At 44.0% G+C, this 26,479-nt stretch overlaps 2 pseudogenes; both read left to right on the forward strand.

The window, feature by feature from the left end:
- The first annotated feature begins 958 nt into the window (after positions 1 to 958).
- Positions 959 to 1,076, forward strand: LOC134898259 (5S ribosomal RNA; annotated as a pseudogene).
- Positions 1,077 to 8,538: 7,462 nt separating this feature from the next.
- On the forward strand, positions 8,539 to 8,657 carry LOC134897324 (5S ribosomal RNA; annotated as a pseudogene).
- Positions 8,658 to 26,479: the final 17,822 nt, after the last annotated feature.

The raw sequence follows: 26,479 nt of genomic DNA on the forward strand, positions 1-26,479 counted from the left end.
GGAAGTTGCGGCTGTGAGAGGTGCGCTGTGTGGGACCCGTCACCACCTCTGCCTGAAGCTCCCGGAAGATGCGTTTCGCCCGTAAGGAGACCAAGCTTGCTCACTTCCTCCTGTAGGCACGGAGAAAAAAAATATTTTCTCTGTGCCTACACACAAATATTATTGAATTTGTTGGTTTGTTTCAACTCCAGATGCAGACATATCTTGAGTGCACCGAGATGACAATGCTTTGTGTTCATATATCTAGTGCTGTTTCAAAACCTGTCTTGTAGTTGCCTGTTCACAAGAATAATTATAGTGGTTGCATTATTGACACGGCGGTGATTCTTTAGGCACACTGCCTATCTTAGCTCCACTATACCTTCATGTCCATACACAGGTATCGTTTGTAATTATTGGTTATGGTAATTTCAGGTAAAGATTAAATTCTGAGGGCACTGAAGTAACCCCATGTCCTTGGGTTTACACACTTAGTGCTGGTGAAACCTTCTACTGCTTTATGTGTGATTACCACACTATTGGCACAATCACAATTGCTTTCCTACAGGGGGAACTGTTACTAGTTTAATTCTGTCTATATCGGACCTTATGTCCCATTGTCTATTCATTAATGTTGCTAAAAATCTTTTTAGTGTCTTAGTGTAATTGTTACATGAACAATTTTGTTCTAACTGGTACCAGCTTTAACAGCTTTAATATTTCACCCCCAGTCCTTTGGCCGGGCCATGTGTGTGTTTCTTCACCGCCACTAGGCACATCAGAGAACACCCCTTCGATATTCCTTTTCAGGGACTCTCATTGGTGAACCAGTAATTTTATCTATGGCAGTTCTCCAACTGGTAGGCTTACCCTACTGCCTAACGCCAACAGAAGATCCCGCTCTATTCCTCTCAATTTCTCAATTTTTTCATGAACTCTCATCAATGATTCTGGAGAGGAGGCAATCAGTACTCCGTTGACCTACTATCACACCATACTGCAAGTGCCCAATCTCGTCCGATCTTGGAAGCTATACAGTATAGGGCTGTGTCAGTACCAGGTAGTAGACCACCTGGGAATACCCGGTGTAGTAGGCTGGATATTTGGGGACACTCTGGTCTAACATTGAAAGCAGATTCACTCTGTTGCTTTACTCTTTTTCACACTTACCATTGGCGGTCAACCCACAAGCCCTTTAACTCTTTATTGCTGCATAGATAAAGAATGTGATTCTGATTACTTTTTTGATATAATTGGATCTATACCTCGTATGTGGACAATCAAGATAACTAACAGCACAAAAAAAGCACAAGCCTACACAGGTTGCGCAGAACAATTCAATCTAGGATTGTTCATACGGGTTATTCATTCCCGTCACCACTGCCACTTATAATCACACTGATATTCATCAGTGCTTTTCAATTTCTATTTGTTAGATTATATTTATCGTTAATAGTTAAATTTTACATTTCTATCACTATACATACTGACATACGTCCCTTTTTCTCAAGAATGCACCAACCAAGAGTCTTCTTTCTCCTTCTTTCCTTGCACTTCAAGTAATTAGTGATGGTGTCAGGTCCCTTCGGCTTCCTCTCTACTCGCTGCTGTAGCTGAAACAGCGGTGCCGATGGCATGAAGAAAGGCTCTTCATGTCAGGTACCTCCGGTTCCCTCCTTCCTCTCTCCTCCCTCTCCTCCGGGCACTACTACTTTGGGTGTTATGTGTGGCACTACTACTGTGGGCATTGTATGGCATTACTGTGGGCATTGTGTGTGGCACTACTACTGTGGGTATTATGTGTGGCACTAATATTTTTGGCATTATGTGATAGGGGTACTTCTACTGTGGGCATTGTGGGCACTGCTACTGTGGGCATTATGTGTAGAAGGCACTTCTACTGTGAACATTGTGTAAAAGGGGCACTACTGTGTGACATAACATGAAAAATGTACTCTACTACAGTTTGTGATGTAATATAAATCAGAGGCATTACGTGCGGTGTAATATGAATAAGTTTGTGCTACTGCGCGGGGTAATTTGAATTGGTGGCATTATTGTGTGGCTATACCTCAACCCTTTTTTGGCCTATGGCACGCGCTGACCCATTTTTACTTACTAAAGGAAGGGTGCAAATTTATTGTTTGCAGGGGGGCTTCTCCAAGACATCACTCTTCCTGTCATATGGATACAGCATTCCATTTCAGGCCACCATTGTTAGGAGGCAATGCCTACATTTCAAGGAGCGCGTGTGCCTTTGGTGCATGCAAGTAACACCCTCCTCTTCACATGTAATTGGGGTGGGGCGCTCCTAAAATTCTCACTCATGGTGCTAGTAGATCTGGAGCCAGCCCTGGTATGCAGTCTAGGGCCCCTTCCCTATAGAAAAATGTCAAAACACAGAAAACATTTTTAGACAGATTCATGTTTGAAAATAAGAGGATGAACGTTAGAGATAGTACCCCTGTTCTAGATGTGACTTGAATAGACCATTAGTAAAAACAATTGACAAAAAAAATCTATTGCAAATGATTATGTACAACTTCTTATAGCCATGATGTGGTTTTATGTATACTGTAAGTCAATTTTTGATAACAAGAGTGTGATAACAAGAGTGACAGAAAAGCTTTATAGACATTTACATTGTGATGCATTTATCCTATTGAATTGTATTTTAAAATGTTAGTAATAGCTATTGTGTTTCTTTCTTTTATTATTTGAGCTTCAATAACTTCCTCTTTGTAGACACTGCTTGGAAATGTCTGGTAAATTATGAACATTCAGGATGCACAATTCACTAAGTCTGAATTATGCATTGCTTAAATGATCCCGCATTGAGAATTTCACATTGTTTGTCCTTTGTGTTAAATTTCTTTTCCCCAGCGTAATCATTTTTTGTGGCAAAAAGCTTACAATGAAATTCATAGCACTGCAGCCTCACTTACTTTTTGAATTATTTACATATGATATAGTTTTACTACCAAAAAGCACAACATTATACTGTATAGTTGAAATACTGGACAAAACTAAAAAGAATATTAAACATTGTATTTCTTTTCTGGGAAATATTAGTGCTTGAGTATAGCTAAAAATAGAATCAATCCCTTTCTCCATCAGTTTATAACATAATGGGCAGGATGCAGCAAATGTGTTCAAACCTCCGAAAATGCAGCTTTAAGATGTTTGACCACATTTCTCATATGCACCAAGCTCCGGAATGTGATACATTCTGGAACTTGGACCTGGTAGGCAACTCCATCTATATATAGCATTGCCTAATACAACGGGTTCAAAAAGTCAAGCAACCACATGGGAAAACAATTTATTTCACAGTATGGGGTCTATTTACTAAGACTCGGGGAGAGGTAAAGTGGATGGAGATAAAGCACCAACCAGCCAGCTCCTAACTGCCATGTCACAGGCTGTGTTTTAAAAATGACAGGAGCTGATTGGTTGGTACTTTATTTCTGTCTACTTTTATCTCTCTCCAAGTATTAGTAAGTAGACCTCTAAGTGCTAGGAGTGGCCTCCATTCTGTGCTTCACACAAATGGATACGGCTAATCCTGTTCTTGAACACCCTTTGCAATGTTTCCTGCAAAATTGCATCAACACAGTTCTGAATGTTCATTTGCAATTCTGATATAGTACCAATCATCCAGTTCCTCCCCATCCAGCGTTACATATTCAATGAACCAGTGTCAGTAAGTGACAGATGGAGGATTTGTTTGGAACAACTGTTCCATACTTTTCTGTGAAGGTCTACTGCATCGAGCATAACTGCCAGAGTAGATGTACTGCTTGACAATGAATATATGCTACTGCAACGTGTACCCCTTAGTTCTGGTCTGCAATGTTCTTCACCACCTGGAAAAGAAGAAAATAATTACATACGTTTCCCCATATGGCTGTGTAACTTTTTCAACACTCTGTAGAAGCCTATGGGTTTCTTATCACAATGTGCACAGGAAGCAGGTCATCAGTGATACTGTAGCTATTGGTCCATATGCAATGGGCACTGCAGGAACTAAAATTAATGCTTCTGCTTCACTTATAAAAATTACTTATAGAAGAAATGGGAACACTGGTGTAGTTATGCCGGCAACAACATATACGGCCCTGTAGGAGTAGTGAAAAATAAGGTGATTTAACAAAATTACCATTATTCAATTATTTATGTGGCGGGACTTAAAGAAGCATTTTTTTTATAGGCAAACCCTCATGGTTTAGGCACCACAGAATATGATGCGCTATATAAGAAACAGTTAATAATAATAAATAAATTTCACACAGAATGACAGAGGGAGAGGGTTTGGGGCGGGATGCAGTTTATCAGTGACTGTGATTAAGGGCTGTGGGCTACTGTGTCACACTAAGTGTTTTCAGTGAACTAGGGCTGTGGGCTGCAGCACTGTGTGTGACTGTGATTGTAATCAGTGAATGGCTGTGGGGCATGGACATAACTAGGAGTGTGCAGAGTGTACTCTGCACTTAGGGGCTAATTAGGAGATGGACGCAGCCATGCATCCAGGAAGGATGCAGCCGCAAGATGATCGACAGTGGTGGTCATTTGCGGTTGATGATGCAGTATTGGGGGGGCGGGGTGGTCTGAATGGGGGCATTCCATGCCCATTTCCAGGGCGGCTGTGTGAGGTTTCATGCAGCCACTCCGATTTAAAAACCGGTGGCTGACCACCAGACAGAGCAGCCATGCTGCGCTGCCAGGGGTCAACCTTAGTTTGATGTGTCTGCAATCTAAATGTGTATGCATTGGGAGGCGGCCCATCACATACGCTGGGCTGCCTTGCCCTGTGCTGGGCAGCCCCCAGCAAGTGAGGAGGTGGACGTAGATCTGGCTGAGTGTGAATCAGGACCATAGCACTGCAGGGTAGGGGGCGCTATTTGCAGCACTTGTCAATTATGAATTATCTATTAATTACACTTTCAGCTTCCTCCCTTTTTGAAGCCCAGCATCTCCAGACCGCCCCTGTCTCCTAGCCCCATTTTTTTTGTCGCTAATTCCTATATCATGGACTTGAGTTGTGAAGGTCTCCTGCATCCAGCATAACTGCCAGAGTAGATGTACTGCTTGACAATGAATATATGCTACTGCAACGTGTACCCCTTAGTTCTGATCTGCAATGTTCTTCACCACCTGGAAAATAAGAAAATAATTACATACGTTTCCCCATATGGTTGTGTAACTTTTTCAACACTCTGTAGAAGCCTATGGGCTTCTTATCACAATGTGCACTGAGAGGTATCCAAATGGATTCATCCTAGTGTCCCCAGCTGTGTGTGTGTCATCCGACGAATGTGCAGGAGAACTCCCAGGTCACAAACCCAGAAGACCCCGCACTGCAAAAGACAGCTGTTATCGGTAGAGATGTGCACCGGAAATTTTTTGGGTTTTGTGTTTTGGTTTTGGATTCGGTTCCGCGCCCATGTTTTGGATTCGGACACGTTTTAGCAAAACCTCCCTAAAAAAATTTTGTCGGATTTGGGTGTTTTTTTTTCAAAAACCCCTCAAAAACAGCTTAAATCATTGAATTTGGGGGTAATTTTGATCCTATAGTATTATTAACCTCAATAACCTCAATTTCCACTCATTTCCAGTCTATTCTGAAACCTCACAATACTATTTTTAGTCCTAAAATTTGCACCGAGGTCACTGGATGACTAAGCAAAGTGACCCAAGATGGCGGCACAAACACCTGGCCCATCTAGGAGTGGCACTGCAGTGTCAGACAGGATGGCACTTCAAAAAATTTGCCCCAAACAGCACATGATGCAAAGCAGTGGCGGAACAAGCAAGCGGTGGGCCCAGGTGCAACAAAATGCTTTGGGCCCCCCATCCAAGTACACCCCATGGGCAGTGCGCGCCGTAGGCGCGCGCGCAAAAATACATAGTGGCGTGGCTTCGTGGGGAAGGGGTGTGTCCACAAAATAATACCAATTCATAAAACGGTGCACAGTAGTCTCCATTCTTCAAATTACGCCGCACAGTAGCACCACTACACCAGGTAGAGACCCTTTTACTCCTTACAGCGAACAGATTCCCCTTTTTACACATAACGGCAGACAGCGTGCACTTTTTTACACATAACGGCAGACAGCGTGCCCTCGTTACACATAGCGGCAGACAGCATACACTTTTTACACAATGGCAGACAGCGTGCCCTCGTTACACATAGCGGCAGACAGCGTGCCCTCGTTACACATAGCGGCAGACAGCGTGCACTTTTTACACATTACGGCAGGCAGCGTCCCCATTTTACACATTACGGCAGACAGCGTCCCCATTTTACACATTACGGCAGACACCATACACTTTTACACATAACGGCAGATAGCGTGCTCTTTTTACACATTACGGCAGGCAGATTCTACCTTTTTACACATAGCGGCAGGCAGATTCCCCATTTTTACATTGCGGCATGCAGATTCCCCATTTTTATACATAGCGGCAGGCAGTCCCCCCTTTTTACACATTGCGGCAGGCAGTCCCAACAAATAAAAAAAGAAATTACCTGCTTGTTGCCAGGGGTTTCATGCACTTGGTTCCATGCACAGTGCCAGGATGTCATGCTCGTTGCCAGGGGTTTCATGCACTGGGTGTCATGCTCGTTGCTAGTGGGTAGTGCTTGTTGCTAGGGCCGTGCTCCCAGTGCCACATATGCTCCCAGTGCCAGATATTCCCCCACAGTGCCAGGTATATGCACCCAGTGCCAGATATTCTCCCACAGTGCCAGATATTCCCCCCCAGTGCCAGGTATATGCCCCCAGTGCCAGGTACATGCCCCCCCAGTGCCAGTTATATGCCCCAGTGCCAGGTATATGCCCCCAGTGCCAGATATTCCCCCCCAGTGCCTGCTTCCCCCCCAGTGCCAGGTATATGCCCCCAGTGCCGGGTATATGCCCCCCCAGTGCCAGATATTCTCCCACAGTGCCAGATATTCCCCCCCAGTGCCAGGTATATGCCCCCAGTGCCAGATATTCCCCCCCAGTGCCAGGTATATGCCCCCAGTGCCGGGTATATGCCCCCCCAGTGCCAGATATTCTCCCACAGTGCCAGATATTCCCCCCCAGTGCCAGGTATATGCCCCCAGTGCCAGGTACATGCCCTCAGTGCCGGGTATATGCCCCCCCAGTGAAAGGTATATGTCCCCAGTGCCAGATCTGTCCCCCCAGTGCCAGGTATATGTCCCCAGTGCCAGATCTGTCCCCCCAGTGCCAGGTATATGTCCCCAGTGCCAGATCTGTCCCCCCAGTGCCAGGTATATGTCCCCAGTGCCAGATCTGTCCCCCCAGTGCCTGCTCCCCCGGTCCCCCCTCCCCCCCCCTATGTGTTGGAGGGACACGAGCGCATCGCGCGTCTCTACTGTGTCCCTCCTGGCTCTCCCCCGCTTGTCTAATGAAGCATGTGCCGTTCGTGAGCCAATCAGAGCTCACGAACGGCACATGCTTCCTTAGAGCGGCCGGAGGAGAGCCAGGAGGGACACAGAGAGACGCGCGATGCGCTCGTGTCCCTCCAACACATAGGGGGGGGGGGCCGGGGGAGCGGGGGAGCAGCAAGGAGGGAGAGGAGAACGCAGATTGACATGCGGACTCTCGTCCGCATGTCAATCTGTTCTAAATGCCGGCCGGCGGCTGTGGGCCCCTGAGTGCGGCGGGGCCCCAGTGCAATGCACTGCCTGCCCCGCCAGTAGTTCCGCCCCTGATGCAAAGAGAAAAAGAGGTGCACTGTGGTCGCTGGACGGCTAAGCTAAGCGACACAAACACCTCAATATCACAGGAATTATTTGTTCTAATCAATGGTATTATTGGTCCAAAGCAATGGAAGAAAATGACAAAATCACAGGAATTATTCGTTCTAATCAATGATATTATTGGTCCAAATCACTGGAAGAAAATGACAAAATCACTGGAATTATTCATTCTAATCAATGGTATTATTGGTCCAAATCACTGGAAGAAAATGACAAAATCACTGGAATTATTCGTAAACATTTGTAAAGTCGCTGCTTTCTGATTATAGAAATGCTCAGATATTCCTGCGAATCCACAATCCCTTCCCAGAGGAAAAAGAAACTGAGAAACCGTTGTTTGAGAACATTTGTTTTCTTTTCCTTATAAAGGAACAAACCACTTTCCAAGAAGACTGACGTTTTTGGGATTATGGAGACATAATGTTTTTGAATATAAATCCTAAAGCAGGTGGTGTATTAGAGCAAAAGAGTGCAAGAGACCAGCCATGCAGTTTCTGAAATATTATGACAAATTTTTACTGTATTTCATAAGCACTCATTCCTAACTCTGCTAAGTACTATTTGGTATACTGTATCAGACTTCCATGAGGTAGTTGTCCATTATTTCAGCTTCCATTGACCTTTTTGAAAGTGGTAGAAGTTATCAATTTTTTTTCCCCCTATTTTTAATTTTCTCCTGCATAGCCCAGTGAATTGTTGCAATGTTAAGTATTGACTTGTGCCTTCTAATTCTTTATACTAAAATTTTGTGAACTCTCATCAGTGATTCCAGAGTTTTCATTATCAAATTTCTCTACTATCATACCTCACTGGAAACGCCCAAAGCCGTCCGATCTTGGAAGCTAATCAGTGTTGGGCTGGGTCAGTACTCTAGTGGGCGACCACTGAGGAAGACTCAGTTTAGTAGAGTACAGACTGGTCCATCATGCTCAGAGTCTAACACTGAGTCTAACACTGACAGCAGATTCACCCTGCTATCTTATTTTCTACTGCTCTTTTTTTCATGAAAGCTGGTTATATTACAATCTCCCGTCTTTTTGAATTTTTACAAACTGCTTCAATTTATTATTGCAGGGCTAATACACATTGGTAGCTTATTTGTCTTTAAAAATCATTCAGGTCAATTCCTGATGACACTCTGATTGTATCTTGGTAGCCGTGATTTATTATGCTAATATTAGCATTTCACTGTTATTAATTGCACGACTATTTAGTTCATTTTTCTATTCTACTTAGTATCAGCATCTATTTGCTAGTCGCTTCATCACAATATTTGAATGTTACCTTACCCTATTGACCACTGATTGTTCTTATCCAGTGATACAAATAAAAGTTACATTTTATACTTATATTCATCTTCAATATTTCATACATTATTCCAAGTTAAGAGTGCGCCCACACAAGAGTCTCTTTTTTCTCCCTGTTGTTGTTGTTGTTAGTGACACAGAGCTGCAAGATACTACAGCAATGGCCTAATGTACTGTACAACTATATACTGTTGGTCACCAAAATGCTGCACTGTGATACTATATATACTGCTCACAAAAACGCTGCACAGATATGGAATGGATACTTGCAGTGACACAGAGCTGCAAGATACTACAGCAATGGCCTAATGTACTGTACAACTATACACTGTTGGTCACCAAAATGCTGCACTGTAATACTATATATACTGCTCACAAAAATGCAGCACAGATATGGAATGGATACTTGCAGTGACACAGAGCTGCAAGATACTACAGCAATGGCCTAATGTACTGTACAACTATATACTGTTGGTCACCAAAATGCTGCACTGTAATACTATTTATACTGCTCACAAAATGCAGCACAGATATGGAATGGATACTTGCACTGACACAGAGCTGCAAGATACTACAGCAATGGCCTAATGTACTGTACAACTATATACTGTTGGTCACCAAAATGCTGTACTGTACTACTATATATACTGCTCACAAAAATGCAGCACAGATATGGAATGGATACTTGCAGTGACACGGAGCTGCAAGATACAGCAATGGCCTACTGTACTGTACAACTATATACTGTTGGTCACCAAATGCTGCACTGTACTACTATATATACTGCTCACAAAAATGCAGCACAGATATGGAATGGATACTTGCAGTGACACAGAGCTGCAAGATACAGCAATGGCCTACTGTACTGTACAACTATATACTGTTGGTCACCAAAATGCTGCACTGTACTACTATATATACTGCTCACAAAAATGCAGCACAGATATGGAATGGATACTTGCAGTGACACGGAGCTGCAAGATACAGCAATGGCCTACTGTACTGTACAACTATATACTGTTGGTCACCAAAATGCAGCACACTGAGCACAGATATTTGCTGCACACTGAGCACAGATATGGAGCTTTTCAGGCAGAGAACTTAGATATTTGCAGCACACTGAGCACAGATATTTGCAGCACACTGAGCACAGATATGGAGCTTTTCAGGGAGAGAACGCAGCCACGTCCTCTCCGTTCAATCTCCAATGCATGAGTGAAAATGGTGGCGATGCGCGGCTCTTTATATAGAATACGAATCTCGCGAGAATCCGACAGCGGGATGATGACGTTCAGGCGCGTTCGGGTTAACCGAGCAAGGTGGGAAGATCCGAGGCTGCCTCGGAACCGTGTAAAATAGGTGAAGCTTAGGGGGGGGGGGTCGGAACTCTAGTTATTGGGAGAGCTGTCCTTTGCTTACCTCTTTATGCATACGGCGTTACTAAACATCACTATGAATGCGATCAGTGGTCGGATGCATCCCATTTAAACTATAATGCTTGAAGCACTGGCGTTTCTATAATGGGTGCGGTGTGTGCGGGGCACACGGGCCCCTGAGTCCAGAGGGGGCCCCCACCGCATACACTGCACCTATTTGTAAAATACTTACCCCTCCGAAGTCCAGTGCCGGCATCGTAGCGCCGCTAGAACACAGTGAAAATGGCCCAGCGGCCATTTTCACGGCGCTCTGCGCATGCGCAGTAGAGAGACCTCAGGGAAAATGGCCGCCTTCACTTGGTACCACCCCCCCTCCTGTGTGAACCTTTTCCCCCCCTCGCAATACATCCCTCTCCTCCTTGATCAAAAGCTACCCTCATTTGCTCCTCCCCCTCCTCCCCCCTTTTTTCCGAGAGCCCCTTATACACTATACACTAACGGAAGGGACTGGTCTATTGTGTTGCCGTGGTCCTTGTCAGAGTGCCTGCTGTTTCTTCTGACGTTTAATAGCACCGGCTGGTGCTATATCGAGACATTCCACTCCCAGAGAAGGACTCTATACATCATTCCCCGATCCCTTGGCTAAGGCTTTGTCTGCTATACAAGGGAAAGCATATCACCTGACTTTGCATTGCGTTGTGCAGCCTGCATAATGCTGCAACAGAGGGAATAGTGCCACCCAGTGATTCTTTGTTAGGAGACTCACAGTGAGATTGCATTCCTCCTCTTGATTGCTTTAGCCTCATATTCAGCTTTGCTGGCTCCTGAAGCTACCTTCATGTACCATTTGTTATTTTTCTTATACCATCATGTGATGTTTGTTATTTTCATTCAGATACTCTATTCCATATTGCTTGACATATTATATTGTTCCTAGATATATGTTTTCACTCCAGCCGAGGATTACTGTAGTTTGTTGCCGGGGCTGCTTCATGGGCTCTCTCGCAGGTTGCAGTATGCTCTAGATAATAATTTTGGTTTAACACCTCCGCCCGAGCTTTATATGTAATTACCTCTGTTTTTTCCATCATTGTCTATATCTGGGGGAACACTGTTTGTAGGAGACGTTGATTGTTCCACATTTCATTCTCTGGAGTATGGATAAATACCTCGACAAGACCATGCCTCCGAAACAATCCAACACCTCTTATAAAGCAGGGAAGGGGAAAGAGCCCCCCCCCCCCCCTAAATCAGGCCCACCCTCCCTGGTTGGACATGGGTCAGAATCACCTAGCTTACCTAGTGATAAGACCCCTCCCCTAACGGCTAAAGAGATTTCAGATTTCCTTATGCCCTTGCTTGATAAGCAATTTGACGACCTACAGGCCCGCTTGGAAACGGGTTTGGCTCGCATAGACTCCCATGCGACGCATCTTACTGCGTTGGAAACTAGACTGGGTGACACTGAGGAGTTGGTCCAATCCTGTCAGGAGGGGATATCATCCTAATATAAATATATACAACAACTGCAGGACAAAGTTGAGGACCTGGAAAATAGATATCATAAGAATAACCTTTGATTTAGAGGCATTCCGGAGTCCTTGACGGGCCAAGCCCTCACCTCCTATCTTTCTATAGACCTCCCAAACTCGTTGGGAATCATAGACGATATGGAAATCCCACATCTTGAAAGAGTTCATAGGCTGGGGGCGATGCAGGACGGAGAGCGGAAGAGCTCACGCATGGTCATTGCTCGCTACCTAGACCATAGGGCCAAAGAACAGGTTCTCACAGCTTATCGAAAAACTAGAGAATTATTAGTCAAGGGTCACAAGATCTTGATATTTCAAGACTTCTCGGCTGCAGTGGCTCAGAAAAGAAAGGAATTCTCTGACGTTTGTTCCCATTTACATAGTAAAATTATCAGGTTTGCTTTGTTGTACCCAGCCAAACTGCAGGTCACAGAGAATGGTAGTCAAATGTTTTACACAGACCCGGAAGTGGCGAGATCTCACTTTCTGATTCGCAAATCCCCATCACAGTCGCCTGTTAAATAGGGTATCTGTTGGTGAGATGCTATGGGTTGATCGCATCGGGTATTTCCGCCTCGGGCGGATGTGTGTCTGCCAATTATTTGGGTTTTTTTTTGTTTTTTTCTTCACCTATAGTTCATATAGTAATTTACTATAAGTATCTACTTTTACTAATTTAGTAATTACTTTGTTAGTATTTTTGGTGCGCACCACTAGACCTAGTTGGTGCCCACCATGGTTTTGGTTGTTAGGAAAATGTTAGAAAATATAGTTTTGAGTCATTATGGTTCACCATTGTTATTTCACATATTAAGACTGTGCTACACATTTCATGTCGCGCTGATGTTTATGCTGTTGAAATCACTGCTATCCTGGCGGCCTTGGGTTGGGAGGGGGACCCTCACTGTCCGCTTGAATTTATTGCTCACCTGTCAAGTTCCTCACTGCCCTGGGGGGATTGGGTAGCCATGCCGTCTGCAGTTTCTTCCTCATCTGAGGTACTACCCCCGAAACCGATACAATTCATTTCTTGGAATGTAGGAGGACTTAATTCCCCAGTCAAACGACGATGTGTGATCACGCACCTTAAACGTTTCCACCCGGATTTGATTTTCTTACAGGAAACACACTGGCTGGCGGGTGAGGAAAATGTATTGAAAGCACCATGGCTTGGTCCTTGTATCGCTGCTCCTTTTTGCACAAAAGCCAGTGGAGTAGCCATACTTTTTCAAAAAAACCTCCCTGTTACTGTTTTAACAGAAATCATTGATCCTGAAGGCAGATATATCATTGTGGACATAGAGCTTTTTCACACCAAATATACCCTTGCCAACCTGTATGCCCCGAATGTTAATACACACACATTTATTCAGGACATTGCCCACATTCTTCTAAGCAGAACTAACTACTCCCTAATAGTGGGTGGGGATTATAACATGGTGGACGATCCTACAGTTGACAGATCACCGACTGTGTCGAGAACCACTGACTCCCAGAGCAGACACCTGTTGGCGTTTCGAGACTCCTTAGACCTGACCCATGGAGATTGCTACACCCAACTCACAGGACGCACACCCATTTATCGTTGGCACATGGAACTTTGTCTCGTATTGACAGGTTCTTAATTGCCGATGACTTAATGTCCCAGACTGCTGGGGTAGATATACTCGATATATTGATCTCTGATCATGCCCCCGTCATGCTAGCGCTGGCCCATCCCCAAATGCATTCAACAGATCGTATTTAGCGATTCCCACAATACCTGGCAAACTTGGAGGAATTTAAACTATACCTAACATATCATTGGACCAATTACGTTGATGACAACATAGAATATTGGGACAAACCCAAAATCTTTTGGAATGCCTCAAAGGCAGTGATGAGGGGTCACATTATTAGTTATGTCGCCCGGAAAAAAAGAGATTCCAAATTGGAATACACTACATTAAAAGCAACCATGTCCAGGACCTTCCGAACATATACTTCTAGCCCAACGGAGACTACCCTTGACGAATACAAACAGGCTAGACGCCTGCTTGAAACCTACTTAGCTACCCAAGCGAAACATTCCTTAGATTTCACCAAAAATAAATTTTATAGATGGGGCAATAAGGCTGGTAGGTTATTGGCGGTCATTTCTAGACCCCCCAAAAACGACATGTTATAACCACCATACACCACCCCAGGTCTGGCCGGGTTATCACTAAGTCTCAGGAAATAGTAGAACAATTTCAATCCTATTTTCAGTCCTTGTTTCAATCGACACAAATAGATGCTGATATACAAAAACAGTTGCTCACAGATGAAGTATTGCCCCCCCTGACCAGAGAACAGAGAGAAGCCCTTGTGGGTCATATAACGGCGGAGGAAATTAACACCGCTATCTCCAATTTGACCCATGGTAAGTCTCCAGGCCCAGATGGCTTGTCGGGCGATTACTACCGCATGTTACAGGCCCAAATTGTCCCCTCCTTACTGGAATTGTTTCACGCAATACACGAGAGGAGTTCCCCATCCCCACTCTTTAATGAAGCCTTTATTACACTAATCCCTAAACCTGGTAGGGACACCAATTTCCTTTCTTCCTACAGACCAATTAGTCTCTTAAAAGTAGACTACAAACTACTAGCCAAGATAATGGCGACGCAACTTCAATTCGTTCTCCCTGATATCCTCACCACGACACAAATGGGTTTTGTAACTGGCAGACATGCGGTTAAAGCAATCCGCATGGCTCTGGCGGCGGTAGCAGCATCCCAGTCTCCCTGCACAGACTCAAACATGCTTCTTAGCCTCGACGCCAATTAGGCCTTGATATGGTATTATGGCCACATTTGTTTGCTGTATTGGAGAGAAGGGGGTTTGACACAAGCTTTATTAACTATATACGATATATTTACAATGCTCCATCTGCCTCTCTATTAATCAATGGGATCAGAGGCCAACGATTCTTTTTGGAAAGGGGAACCCGACAGGGATGCCCTCTATCGCCTCTGCTATTTAATTTGTCCCTCAACCAGTTGCTTAGGACATTACAGGATTGGTCTGTTTTTAGAGGTATAAAAGTGGGTGGTCAGGAAATTAAACTTTCAGCTTTTGCTGACGATATCCTTCTTTATATTTCAGACCCCGAACATTCCTTTACTCAGATTTTAGACAAGATCCAATTATTCGGCCACATTTCGGGTTTTAGTATTAATATGGACAAATCTAAAGCCTTGTTGTTGTGTGGCAATGTGATGTGTCTGACCTGGGCCACACGTTTCCCCTTACACTGGGTGTCCACATATATTATATACTTGGGTATTTTGGTGCCACGCTATATTTCAGAACTATACAAGCTCAACATACATAAGGTAATACACACCCGGACTGATGATATTAAGAGATGGGAGCGTCTTCCATTGTCATATCTTGGTAGGGCTAACCTCTTAAAAATGGTGGCTATACCACGCAAACTGTAGCCCTTGCAAACGCTTCCCATACTGTTGACTAACAGGACTCACAACAGATTAATAAACTTATTAGAACCTTCATATGGAAGGGGGGCCGAGCACGTATTGCTTTGCGTAAACTTGCTCAACCTAAATCCAATGGGGGTATCAATTTTCCAGATGTAGTGGTTTATAATCATGCTGTTCTTTTGAGACATTTAAGGGACTGGCTGCAAAACAGCTCTGTCTATACGAATACATCCCTCGAACAGTGCTTTCTACCGACTGTAGCCTTGACATGTTTTCTCCACCAACACGATTGCGAAATACCTGATCATTTTCAGTCTAACCCTCTTCTATGGTCTACTAGGAAGATGTGGCACATACTGCGACATGATGCAAAACTGAAACCGTGTCACTCCTTACACTTACCCCTAATTAAAAACTCAGACTTTTTAGACGGCATGGCTGCCCATCCATTCAAAATGTGGAGGGAGGATGGTATAACATCAATTCGTTCATTGGTGTCTGTGGAAGACCACCGTCTGCTCACTCTTTCAGAGGTTTCAACGAGGCATGCTGTGATTGCTTCGTCTCCCTTTCCATTTCTACAAACACAATTCTATGTCAGGCATGTTCTTGCACATTTTGCGGATGGGGACTGGACCAACCCCCTGGATAACCTCTTAACACACCCTGTACCGAGGCACAAGGCTATTTCCATCCACTACACTTTTTTGAGAAAAATACTAGATCATGCTACTGTGACAGGTGGTATGTCCACATGGTTGGCTCACTTTCCTAATCTGACCATATCAATTATGGAAAAATCACTACTTTACTCCCGAAAAGTCCTCCCAGCAAGCATGTACACTGAATTGTTTCTTAATGTATATCATAACACTTACCTGTCCCCATTGCGGCGCTTCCATATGGGAGCGACTGACTCAGATTCTTGTCCAAAATTCCACCAGAGTGAGGCTGATACCTTTCATTGTCTATGGGCATGTCCGATTGTGCAATATTTCTGGCATTTAGTTAGGAGATATGCGGAGGCTAACTTAATAACTTATGTGCCCTTTACCCCCGAATGGGCAGTTTTGGGTATCATTGACCCTGCTCTCCGCATGCCATCAGAATGTAAAACAATACTGATAGCCTTAAGTGCGGCGGGGAAAAAGACGATTCTACAGGGATGGATAAATAGTACACCACCACAGATACCATTATTTTTAAATAAGCTAAATCATATTTTTAGGATGGACTGGGTGGAGGCCATTGTAGATAAAGGTAAACAAGTGGATCGATTCTTTAATCTTTGGGAATCTTATATCTCCACTTTGCCCCTTACTACACGTCTACACATTCACAACAGCCTCAAGAACACCACATGGTACCTGACTAGATTGGCTGCACAAGACCAACCTATATCTTTGGTCTAGGAGCGGGCGATTGTGGCGGTCTCCCTCTTGGTTGCCTACACTGTGTACAATAACATCAGCGTAATAACTGTTGAATTCTTGGAAAGCTAATGTCTTCATTATTAGAAAAAATTAGAAGAATTGATGTACACCTTTTGATTTCAATACCTGTGTATTATTACTTCATGATCTATGTACATTTCACCGTGTGTTGTGATTTTCATGATGTCTCAATAATAAAAAAAAATTGAAAAAAAAAACCTGCATTGTCCTGTCACAACATTTCCTGACACATAATCTAACAATATTGTATTACATATAGCAATGCCAGTACTATAATTACTTATGATTATATAAAAAAATATCAGTTACTTATAAGGTAGTTACTTATAAGGTAGCTAATGTTGGTAAAGTTCAGTTCGATGTAGTCTTGGAAATATTGGTGAACGTGTATATCCAATTATTATGGGTGTGGTTCATAGGGTCAACCACACTTTGGTGGACAGTGTCTAAGTCGACAACTATTGGTGGACAGTAACTAAGTCGACAGCTAAAATAGGTTGACACAAGCATTAGGTCGACATGACAAAAGATTAACATTAGTTTGTTTTTTTAAATGGTGTCGTTTTCTTCGTAGAGGTTAGTGCACTGCGTCCCTTCACATAGCTTGCTTTGCTTGCCATGCTTCAGGCAAGGTTGCCATTCCCAATTGTAGTCTACATGGATCGCAAAGTATGAAAAAGTTCAAAAATTGGAAAAAATTGTGAAAAACTCATGTCGACCTTTCGTCATGTCGACCTAGACAATGTCGACCTAGTAACCATTTCGACCTAGAAACCATGTCGACCTAATTCATGTCAGCCAACAGTGGTCAACCTAATACATGTCGACCTAAGTGTGGTCGACCTAGAGACCAGATACCATTATTATATGGCTCAAGTTCAATTTTCCATAATAATGTAGATGTTATTGCTGTGCCATCAGCCTTGTGCAATTCTCTTGTCTTCATGGGTTTCATGGGCCCTTTCTCTCTCTTGTACAAGAAACTACTCACTGGCCATTGTCATCTCAGGCACGTTCTTTCATCTCCTTTTTCAACCACCATAAATGAAATCAGCCTGCTGCCTTATGAACAATAGACAGTGTGAGATAAACCACTACACAAAAACAAAACAGGTAAATCCTTATCCTACTGCTAATTATTTCTTATTGATTCTAAACATTTCTTCAAAACAGGGGCATAACTAGAACTTTGGGGGCCCCATAGCAAAATCTTGAAAGCCCCCGCCATTGTCGCTACAATGCCCCTTATGGGAGCAGGAGAGAGAGAGTGAGAGGAGCGAGCACGAGTGTCAGGCAGGGAGGGAGAGAGAAAGAGAGGGGAGCAAAAGAGAGTGAGAGTGTCAGGGAGAGAAAGAGGGATAGAGGAGGTAATTCAGACCTGATCGCTGAGCTGTTAAGTTTGCTGTCCTGTGTTCATGTAGTCACCGCCCAAGTCGGAGTGTAAATCCGCCCCTTCCAATTGTGCGATCGCATGTGTATGCGGATCTGCAAAAATCCAGTGTGTGCAGTCTGTGTGCAGTCCAGGACTTACTACTACAGTGCGAAGAAAACAGGCTAATCGGGGCCGAAGCTGACGTCAGACACCCTCACTGAAAATGCTTGGGCATGCCTGCGTTTTTCTGGAAGACTCCCAGAGTCAGTTACTACTTATAAATGGCATATTCCTGTCAATCACCTTGCGAACACCTATGCGATCGGAATTTTTGCACCATCCTGTCACTGGTCGGCGTTGCCTGTTGTTGTTTGGTGATGTGCCTTTGCATTGTGGTGCATACGCATGCGCACTCTATCGCTGATCGCCTGCTGTGTGAAAACGCACAGCAGTTATCAGATCTGAATCACCCCCAGAGAGAGAATGAGAGAGAGAGTGCGCGAGAGAGAGAGAGAGAGAGAGAGAGGTTATCAGGAAGGGAGCGAGTGTCAGGGAGAGTGAGAGTTAGAAAGTGTCAGAGAGAGGGAGTAAGAAACAGTGTCAGAATGGGAGAGAGAGTGATAGTGTCAGGGAGAGAGAGGGGGAGAGATACAGTGGAGTTCATTCAGAGATGGACGCAGATTGCTGCATACGCAGCTAGATCTGTGTTCATCTCCTCACGTGTTGGGGGCTGCCCAGAACAGGGCAAGGCCACCCAGCATGTGTGAGGCTGCCTCCCGATGTGTCCGCAATTAGATAGCAGATGCATCGGAACTAAGGTTGACCCCTATTAGGCGGTTGGCCACCATTTTTTAATCAGAGCAATTGCATGTGACATCAAACAGCTGCTCCAAAAATGGTCACGCTCCCCCCAAAAACGCCACTCCATCGCCCGTCACTGTCAATCACATTGTGGTCGCATCTATTGGGGATGCAACTGCAATGTGTGTACCCGGCACGTGCGATGTGGGTGCTACACGTACACAGTTTGCTGATTTTCACACCCTGTGCTGTGGCTCGCATCAGTGGGCAGGTCTGCATAAGGCCCAGTGTCGTGAGAAAAAAAGTGTCAGAGAGACATAGAGAAAGTGTCAGGGAGATAGAGAGGCAGTGTCAGCGTCATGGAAAGAAATAGAGAGGGGCAGTATCAGAGAGATAGTGTCAGAGAGAGAGAGAGAGAGAGAGACTGTCAGGGAGAGAGAGGGAACAAGCAGGAGATAAATTACCTCTCCCTCCTGATGATAGCAGAGGTCTCTGATGGTGGCAGACACTTCATGGAATTAGGCCCTGCCCCCTAAATACCCGCAATTCGCGACACCGGTAGACAGGACTTGGAGCTACACAGGAAGAACACCTCCTCCTCTACATCCTCGTTACTGCAGCCTGTGGTGGGGGGAGGAGTAGCGGGCCTTGGAGGCAGCCCATGTCTGAGTTGGTGGAGCAGCGGGCCCTGGAAGCAGCTCCGGCCCCATAGCAGCTGCAACACCTGCACCCTTGCTAGTTACGCCACTGCTTCAAAACATCTTTGCATAAATGTATGTGTTTTTTTTACCAAATATCCTAAAAAGTTCAAGCTTTTACCACCCTCTCGTTAACAAAACATATATGTATACATCCTGCTCTAAAACCCAATTTTGTGTATGGATGAACATTCCTGTTTTCTAAACAATACATCCATTCCTTCAATCATACTGATGTCAGTTTTGTGACTGGTATGAATCATAGAATATCCAATATACTCTAGTTTGTTGCTGTAAAATGGATGCCTCTGCTCAAGTCTTCTTGGACATCCCATAATAACAAGTCTTTAAATGTTTGATAACATCAAGATAGTCTCTTATTTTGTATCACTCTAACTAAGACAACTTCACTCCTGCATGACTGTGTTCTGTAGCTGTTCAATAAAGCACTCTTCTCTGTCTTCATGTTGTAAAACAGTGAATTCAAATTGCCATACTTGTGCAGCTATTAATTTAAAGTCCATATAGCCCTTTTCATTGTCATGCAAGATAGTCCACATTTGTAACTGCTGGCAAACTTGACAATTCTCTGTAACAGCAGCCATGGTCTGGATACAGGCAAATCCCTCTGATTTGAGCTTGCTGTAATGAAGCTTCAACTCTTTCATAGCTTTACAATAACATCAGTACTTGAACCCAACATCCTGGCACCATTAGTGCTGTCTCTGTGGTGACTTGTACACCATGGGGTTTATTTACTAAAAATCCGAGTTTTTCCGATTTGTGTTTTTTTTTTTTCAAAGTGGCAACAAGGGAATGTACTAAGCTCAAATCTCGGCAATGTTTGGGCTATTCGTAATGGTTTTGACGGCAAAGTTCAGAAATACGAATGAATAGACCATCGATCAAACGCGTCTGTTTGTTCATACAACACGGGAATGTACTATTCATTTGTATTTGAGTGTTAGTCTCTGAATGCTCAATTGCAGTCGTATTTTTTTGCGATTCGTTAAAAAAAGCAGCAAAAAAATAGATCTGATTTTTTCAGGCGTGTTTACATGTGTTGCTACTTACAAATCATTCACACCTGAATTAGGATGCCTATAAAAGGATCTTAGGCCCATTTCAAACAACCTGCACTCAGAAATGGCTGCAGGACTATGGTTCAGTAATATTTTGTGTGCTGTGGGATTCCTCAGACTCAGACATCAGCCTGTAAGTAACCAGGTCCAAGAAACTGAACATGGTCAGCAGGTTGTACAGGTTCCGCGGAGGCTGCGCAGGCCTCGTTTTTTTAGGGGGCATTTAAACATGAACGCATTGTCCGATGACAGGGTCATACAGATGTTCCGTCTAAATCGTAACAACATTTTCCGTCTGTATGACCTTGTCAAATTGGGCCTAGACCCTGAGACAGCACACTCTCGCCCTGTCTCAGGCCTGCACAAACTCCAGACTGTGTTGCACTTTATGCCTACTGGGAGCTTTCAGGCTGTGTCTGGGGATGTCATTGGAATCTCACAGCCCACCTTTTCAAGAATACTAACACAGGTGATGTATACTTAACTACCTCCTCTGTTTTTTGTTTGTTTTAATTACTCTCAGTGGCCAGTGATGATGTTATGTCATAAAATCTCAGTTTCATTTTTTTTACAAATATACACACAGGTGTTGGATATTTTGCAGCCCCACATCGATGCCTCAATCTTCTTCCCTACCCAGGAGTCTCAGTGGTATGCCATCAGGGTAGATTTCTATGAGCTTGCTGGCATGCCCAATGTGCTGGGAGCCATAGATTGCACACACATTCAGCTGAGACCACCTAGGGGCAGGCAGTACATATAAACTAATTGACATCTGGACCACTCCACAAATGTGCAGGTGGTTTGTGATGCAAATCTCAAAATAATGAGTGTTGTTGCTGATTACCCTGGGGGCTGCCATGACTCCTTCATCCTCAGTCAGTCATCCCTCTTTGATAAGTTTGAGGATGGACGAATGCCAGATGGATGGCTGCTGGGTATGTAATTAGATATGTGTAGGACTTTGTATACTACAGCAAAAAACACTGTGTTACTTATGTGTTGCTGTATCTTAATATGAAACACGTTATTATATCTGTCTTTCAGGTGGTGGAGGATATGGCTGTTTCTCTTGGCTTCTAACTCCATTGTCCCAACCTGATACCCCTGCTGAACACAATTACAATAATGCACATAAGTCCATGCGCAATGTGATAGAAAGATGTTTTGGTGTGCTGAAATCTAGGTTTCGTGTCTGGATAAGTCTGGTGGCCTTTTGTTGTATAGTCACTTGAAGGTGACTCAAATTGTGTTCTGCTGCTGCTTTCTTCATAACATGTGTTTGCAACATCTGCCACATGTTGATGATGATGAGGAGGATGAAGAAAGCAGCCAGCAAGCAGAGGAATTAGAGACATCTGGGGACACTTGGAGTACAGATGTAGGGAGGCAGGTTAGGCAAGACCTCATAAATAGTTATTTTTAAGGTAAGTATGTTTTGCTTCTTTCATTTGTTGTCTAAGCCTAAATATATTTTGTAAATTTTTTCCCTTAAAAACCATTACTCAGAATGTGTCTGTCTCCTTCAGACATACAAACATACCCTCGCTTTATGCAAAACAAATGCAGCATGTGTATTGTGTTTAATTAAATTGACTAAACATCAGATTATGAGTGACATGCATGAAGTCTGTATAAGTGTTAAAATACTTGTATTTGTAAATTTATTATAAACACACATAATCTAGATAGTAATTGAATATGTTATTTACTTTAGGAATGTGTGTTACGTCATAATGTAACACTTCTCAACATATAATGGCCCTCATTCCGAGTTGTTCGCTCGCTAGCTGCTTTTAGCAGCATTGCACACGCTAAGCAGCCGCCTACTGGGAGTGAATCTTAGCTTAGCAGAATTGCGAAAGAAAGATTTGCATAATTGCGAATAAAAATTTATTTGCAGTTTCTGTGTAGCTCGGGACTTACTCTGCCACTGCGATCAGTTCAGTCAGTTTCGTTCCTGGTTTGACGTCACAAACACACCCAGCGTTCGGCCAGACACTCCCCCGTTTCTCCAGCCACTCCCGTGTTTTTCCCAGAAACTGCAGCGTTTTTCCGCACACACCCATAAAACGGCTAGTTTCCGCCCAGAAACACCCACTTCCTGTCAATCACACTCCGATCACCAGAGCAATGAAAAATCCTTGTTATGCCGTGAGTAAAATACCTAACTTTTTAGCAAATTTACTTGGCGCAGACGCACTGCGAACATTGCGCATGCGCAGTAAGCAACTAATCGCAATATAGAGAAAAACGGCAATGAGCGAACAACTCGGAATGACCACCAATATGTTATCCTTGAGGAATACATGTGTCCCTATGTGTGATGCTCCATCGGATTTAAGAGACACAAACTTAGTCTCATCCAAAATAATTTATTTAGTTATGTTTGCTAGAGTAAACTTGCAGATTTGTAAGTCAATACACAGTTTTCAACATATATCCATTATTACACACATTATTTGATTCAAATATTTCCCATTACTTTGGTTCTGCATCATGTTTTAGAATCTGATTACTCCTTTTTACCACACACAAACATGGCACAACAATAATGTCAATCTTTTTGGGAATGAATTATCTAAATTTGTTGACAACATATTAGGACACTCTTTGCAAACTCAATTGTGTTATTGTAATGTCATCTAGAGAAGAAATGTAAAAGAGTTAAAATTCACATTGTAAATTGTATTGTTCATGGATTAATCTGCATGGCTGCCAATTAATCTGTCTGCAGGATATGAGAGTGATTGGAATCAAGAGATATTAATTATTTAATCAAATCAAGTGGTATTGTTTCTGCAGGCTAAAGACATTCTGTATGGCTGCCAATTAGTCTGTCTGCAGGATATGAGAGTGATTGGAATCAAGAGATATTAATTAGTTAATCAAATCAAGTGGTATTTTTTCTGCAGGCTAAAGACATTCTGTATGGCTGCCAATTAGTCTGTCTGCAGGATATGAGAGTGATTGGAATCAAGAGATATTAATTAGTTAATCAAATCAAGTGGTATTGTTTCTGCAGGCTAAAGACATTCAGTATGGCTGCCAATTAGTCTGTCTGCAGGATATGAGAGTGATTGGAATCAAGAGATATTAATTAGTTAATCAAATTAAGTGGTATTGTTTCTGCAGGCTAAAGACGTTCTGTATGGCTGCCAATTAGTCTGTCTGCAGGATATGAGAGTGATTGGAATCAAGAGATATGAATTAGTTAATCAAATCAAGTGGTATTGCTTCTGCAGGCTAAGATCAATGTGCAGCTCAAAAAACATTTTCCTCCTCAAAAAAACAAAGATGTGAAAGAATAAACGTGCTGCTTAAAACCCTGTTGTTTGTAGCAGTTATAATTAATGATGTTGTAAAAATTGACAAGGTGCTAAGTGTTATATATATTCTGACAATCATACACTTACTAACTGTGTTTATTTACTTCTCTATACAGAAATCGGTCTCTATATTTTTTATGTTTTTTTGAGTGGCTGCTTGGACTGGCCTTTGCCTTTACCACTGTCATGTTGGTGTGCTCTGGTGGAGCACCTTGGTGGTGAGGACACTGGCGATATAATTGGAGTACTCGTACCAGAACTGCTGCTTGGTTGCTGTTGGTGCCGGGCGTCTGAGTGTTTCATTGAGGTTAGTGAGGGTGGCATTGAGTTCACGTGTTGCAGCACTTTGATTTTCTAAAATTCTGGTGATAGATTCATTGATCATTTGATTGTTGTCTAAGATGTTGATATAGCTTTGCTGTTGTCTGTGCTGTTCTTCCATTATGCGTTGTAAGTTGCGCGTGACATGTGTAATGTCTGCACGCATGATTTCCATGGTATTGGCAATTCCGGTGGTTGGTTCATTTGGTGATATTTCTGCTGATTCTTCTGAGGTGAAATGGTATGCTTGAAAAAATTTGGGTCTGCCTACGCAGGCAATCTTGATTAGTGGCCTGCTGTGTAGCCCAACTGTCCCAAAATACTTGATCAGGGCCTTGTGCTACTGGTGTTGTTGGGCTGTGTTGTGGTGGCGGCGTGCTTTGCTGTGGTGGTGTACTCACAGGTGCTGGGTAGCTGATTCCTTTGATTACTGGCTGCATTTGTAAAATGATTGTCTCATCCATGTCACTGTGTATGGATGCTGGTACCAGTACTTGTTACATTCCTGATGCTCAGAACTAGAGAGATGTTGTGTAGAGAGTCCAGAGCACCAGGACGTGATGCTGAAATAAGGGATGGTACGGGAATAGCCCCTAGCACCCTACCTCCGTTGTTTTACCCATGTGGTCAGTTCACGCCTGAGTGACTATGGTTTCTTGGGCCCACGGCAGCCACGTTTGAAGGGCGGATTAGGTCTGCCCAACTCCGATGTCCCCAGGTCTTAGAGTGAGACAAGGCGTGAACCGAGACAGGATAATAACAAGGGGACCTCTAACTAAAGCAAACAGAAGCTAGGGGCTACTAACTACCCTAAAACTAAATATATGTGCAGCACGCCGCCAAAGGAAAAGAACAACAAAAGATACCACTGTCCACTCCCCCACACGGCACCGCCGAGTTCCAGGGAGGACAGTGAAAAGTGGAAACCTCCTCAAAAACCACCAATACCAAAGTAAAACAAGGACTAAGTGGCCTAGGCCGCAACACGCGGCAGAAGCCGCTACTCACAAAACCGGGAGAGAACCCCAACAAGCGAGAACCCCCAGATGACCGCAACAGGTTCACTTGGACAGGAAAGATTCCCAGGACCGGCTTCAGAACTCCAGAACTCAGGAGCACAGGGAGCAGGATTGACCAGATACAGCTGACCAGGAACAGACGTTGCAAGGCAGGAACAGCATACAGGAAGCTATCACCGGCGAGGCTGCAGTGTGCTGGCTCCCATAAAGAGACCCTGCTGGCCAATGACAGGAGGGCCAGCAAGACCAGCCCCCAGACCCTAATTACTAGTTGCCGTGCAGCTGCCCTGCTGCACGAGCAACTACTCAATCCTATCTGGCAACGGGGAACGCGGTCCGCCAATGGCGTCCCCGTTGCTATGGACCCAGCGGCTGAGGACGCCCGGCATCCTGGCGTTGCCAGGGACCCGGCGGCTACAGTACGCATGGCGTCCTGGCGTTGCTAGGCGCCGGGCGGGCAGGGAGGGAGGTGCGGTGGCCGTGAGCGTCGCTCGGAAGCAGACCGAGCTGCGCCGCGGACCGCGGCACCTAACAGTACCCCCCCCTTGAGGAGGGGTTAAAAAAACCCTAAAGCCGGGTTTCTGAGGAAATTCCTGAAAGAATAATCTCTTAAATTTAGGGGCATGTAAATCGTTATCCAGGACCCAAGACCTTTCTTCCGGGCCATAGCCTTTCCAGTGAACCAAAAAATAAAGCCGGCCCGAGAAATTTTGGAATCTAAAACCTTCTCCACCAAGAACTCTTGTTGCCCCTGAACATCCACCGGAGGTCTACCCTGGGAAGTCTTCCGAGGGAATCTCCTGGAAGAAAAATACTGCTTCAGAAGGGAACAGTGAAAAGTATTGCCAATTTTGAGTGATTTAGGCAAGCGTAGCCGAAAAGCAACTGGGTTGACCTTCTTAACGATAAGGAACGGTCCAATAAATTTGGGTCCCAATCTAGCCGAGGGTTGTCGGAGCTTGATGTTGCGGGTTGAC

Source organism: Pseudophryne corroboree, chromosome 3 (genome assembly GCF_028390025.1).
Source record: "Pseudophryne corroboree isolate aPseCor3 chromosome 3, aPseCor3.hap2, whole genome shotgun sequence".
NCBI classification, from domain to species: Eukaryota; Metazoa; Chordata; class Amphibia; order Anura; family Myobatrachidae; genus Pseudophryne; species Pseudophryne corroboree.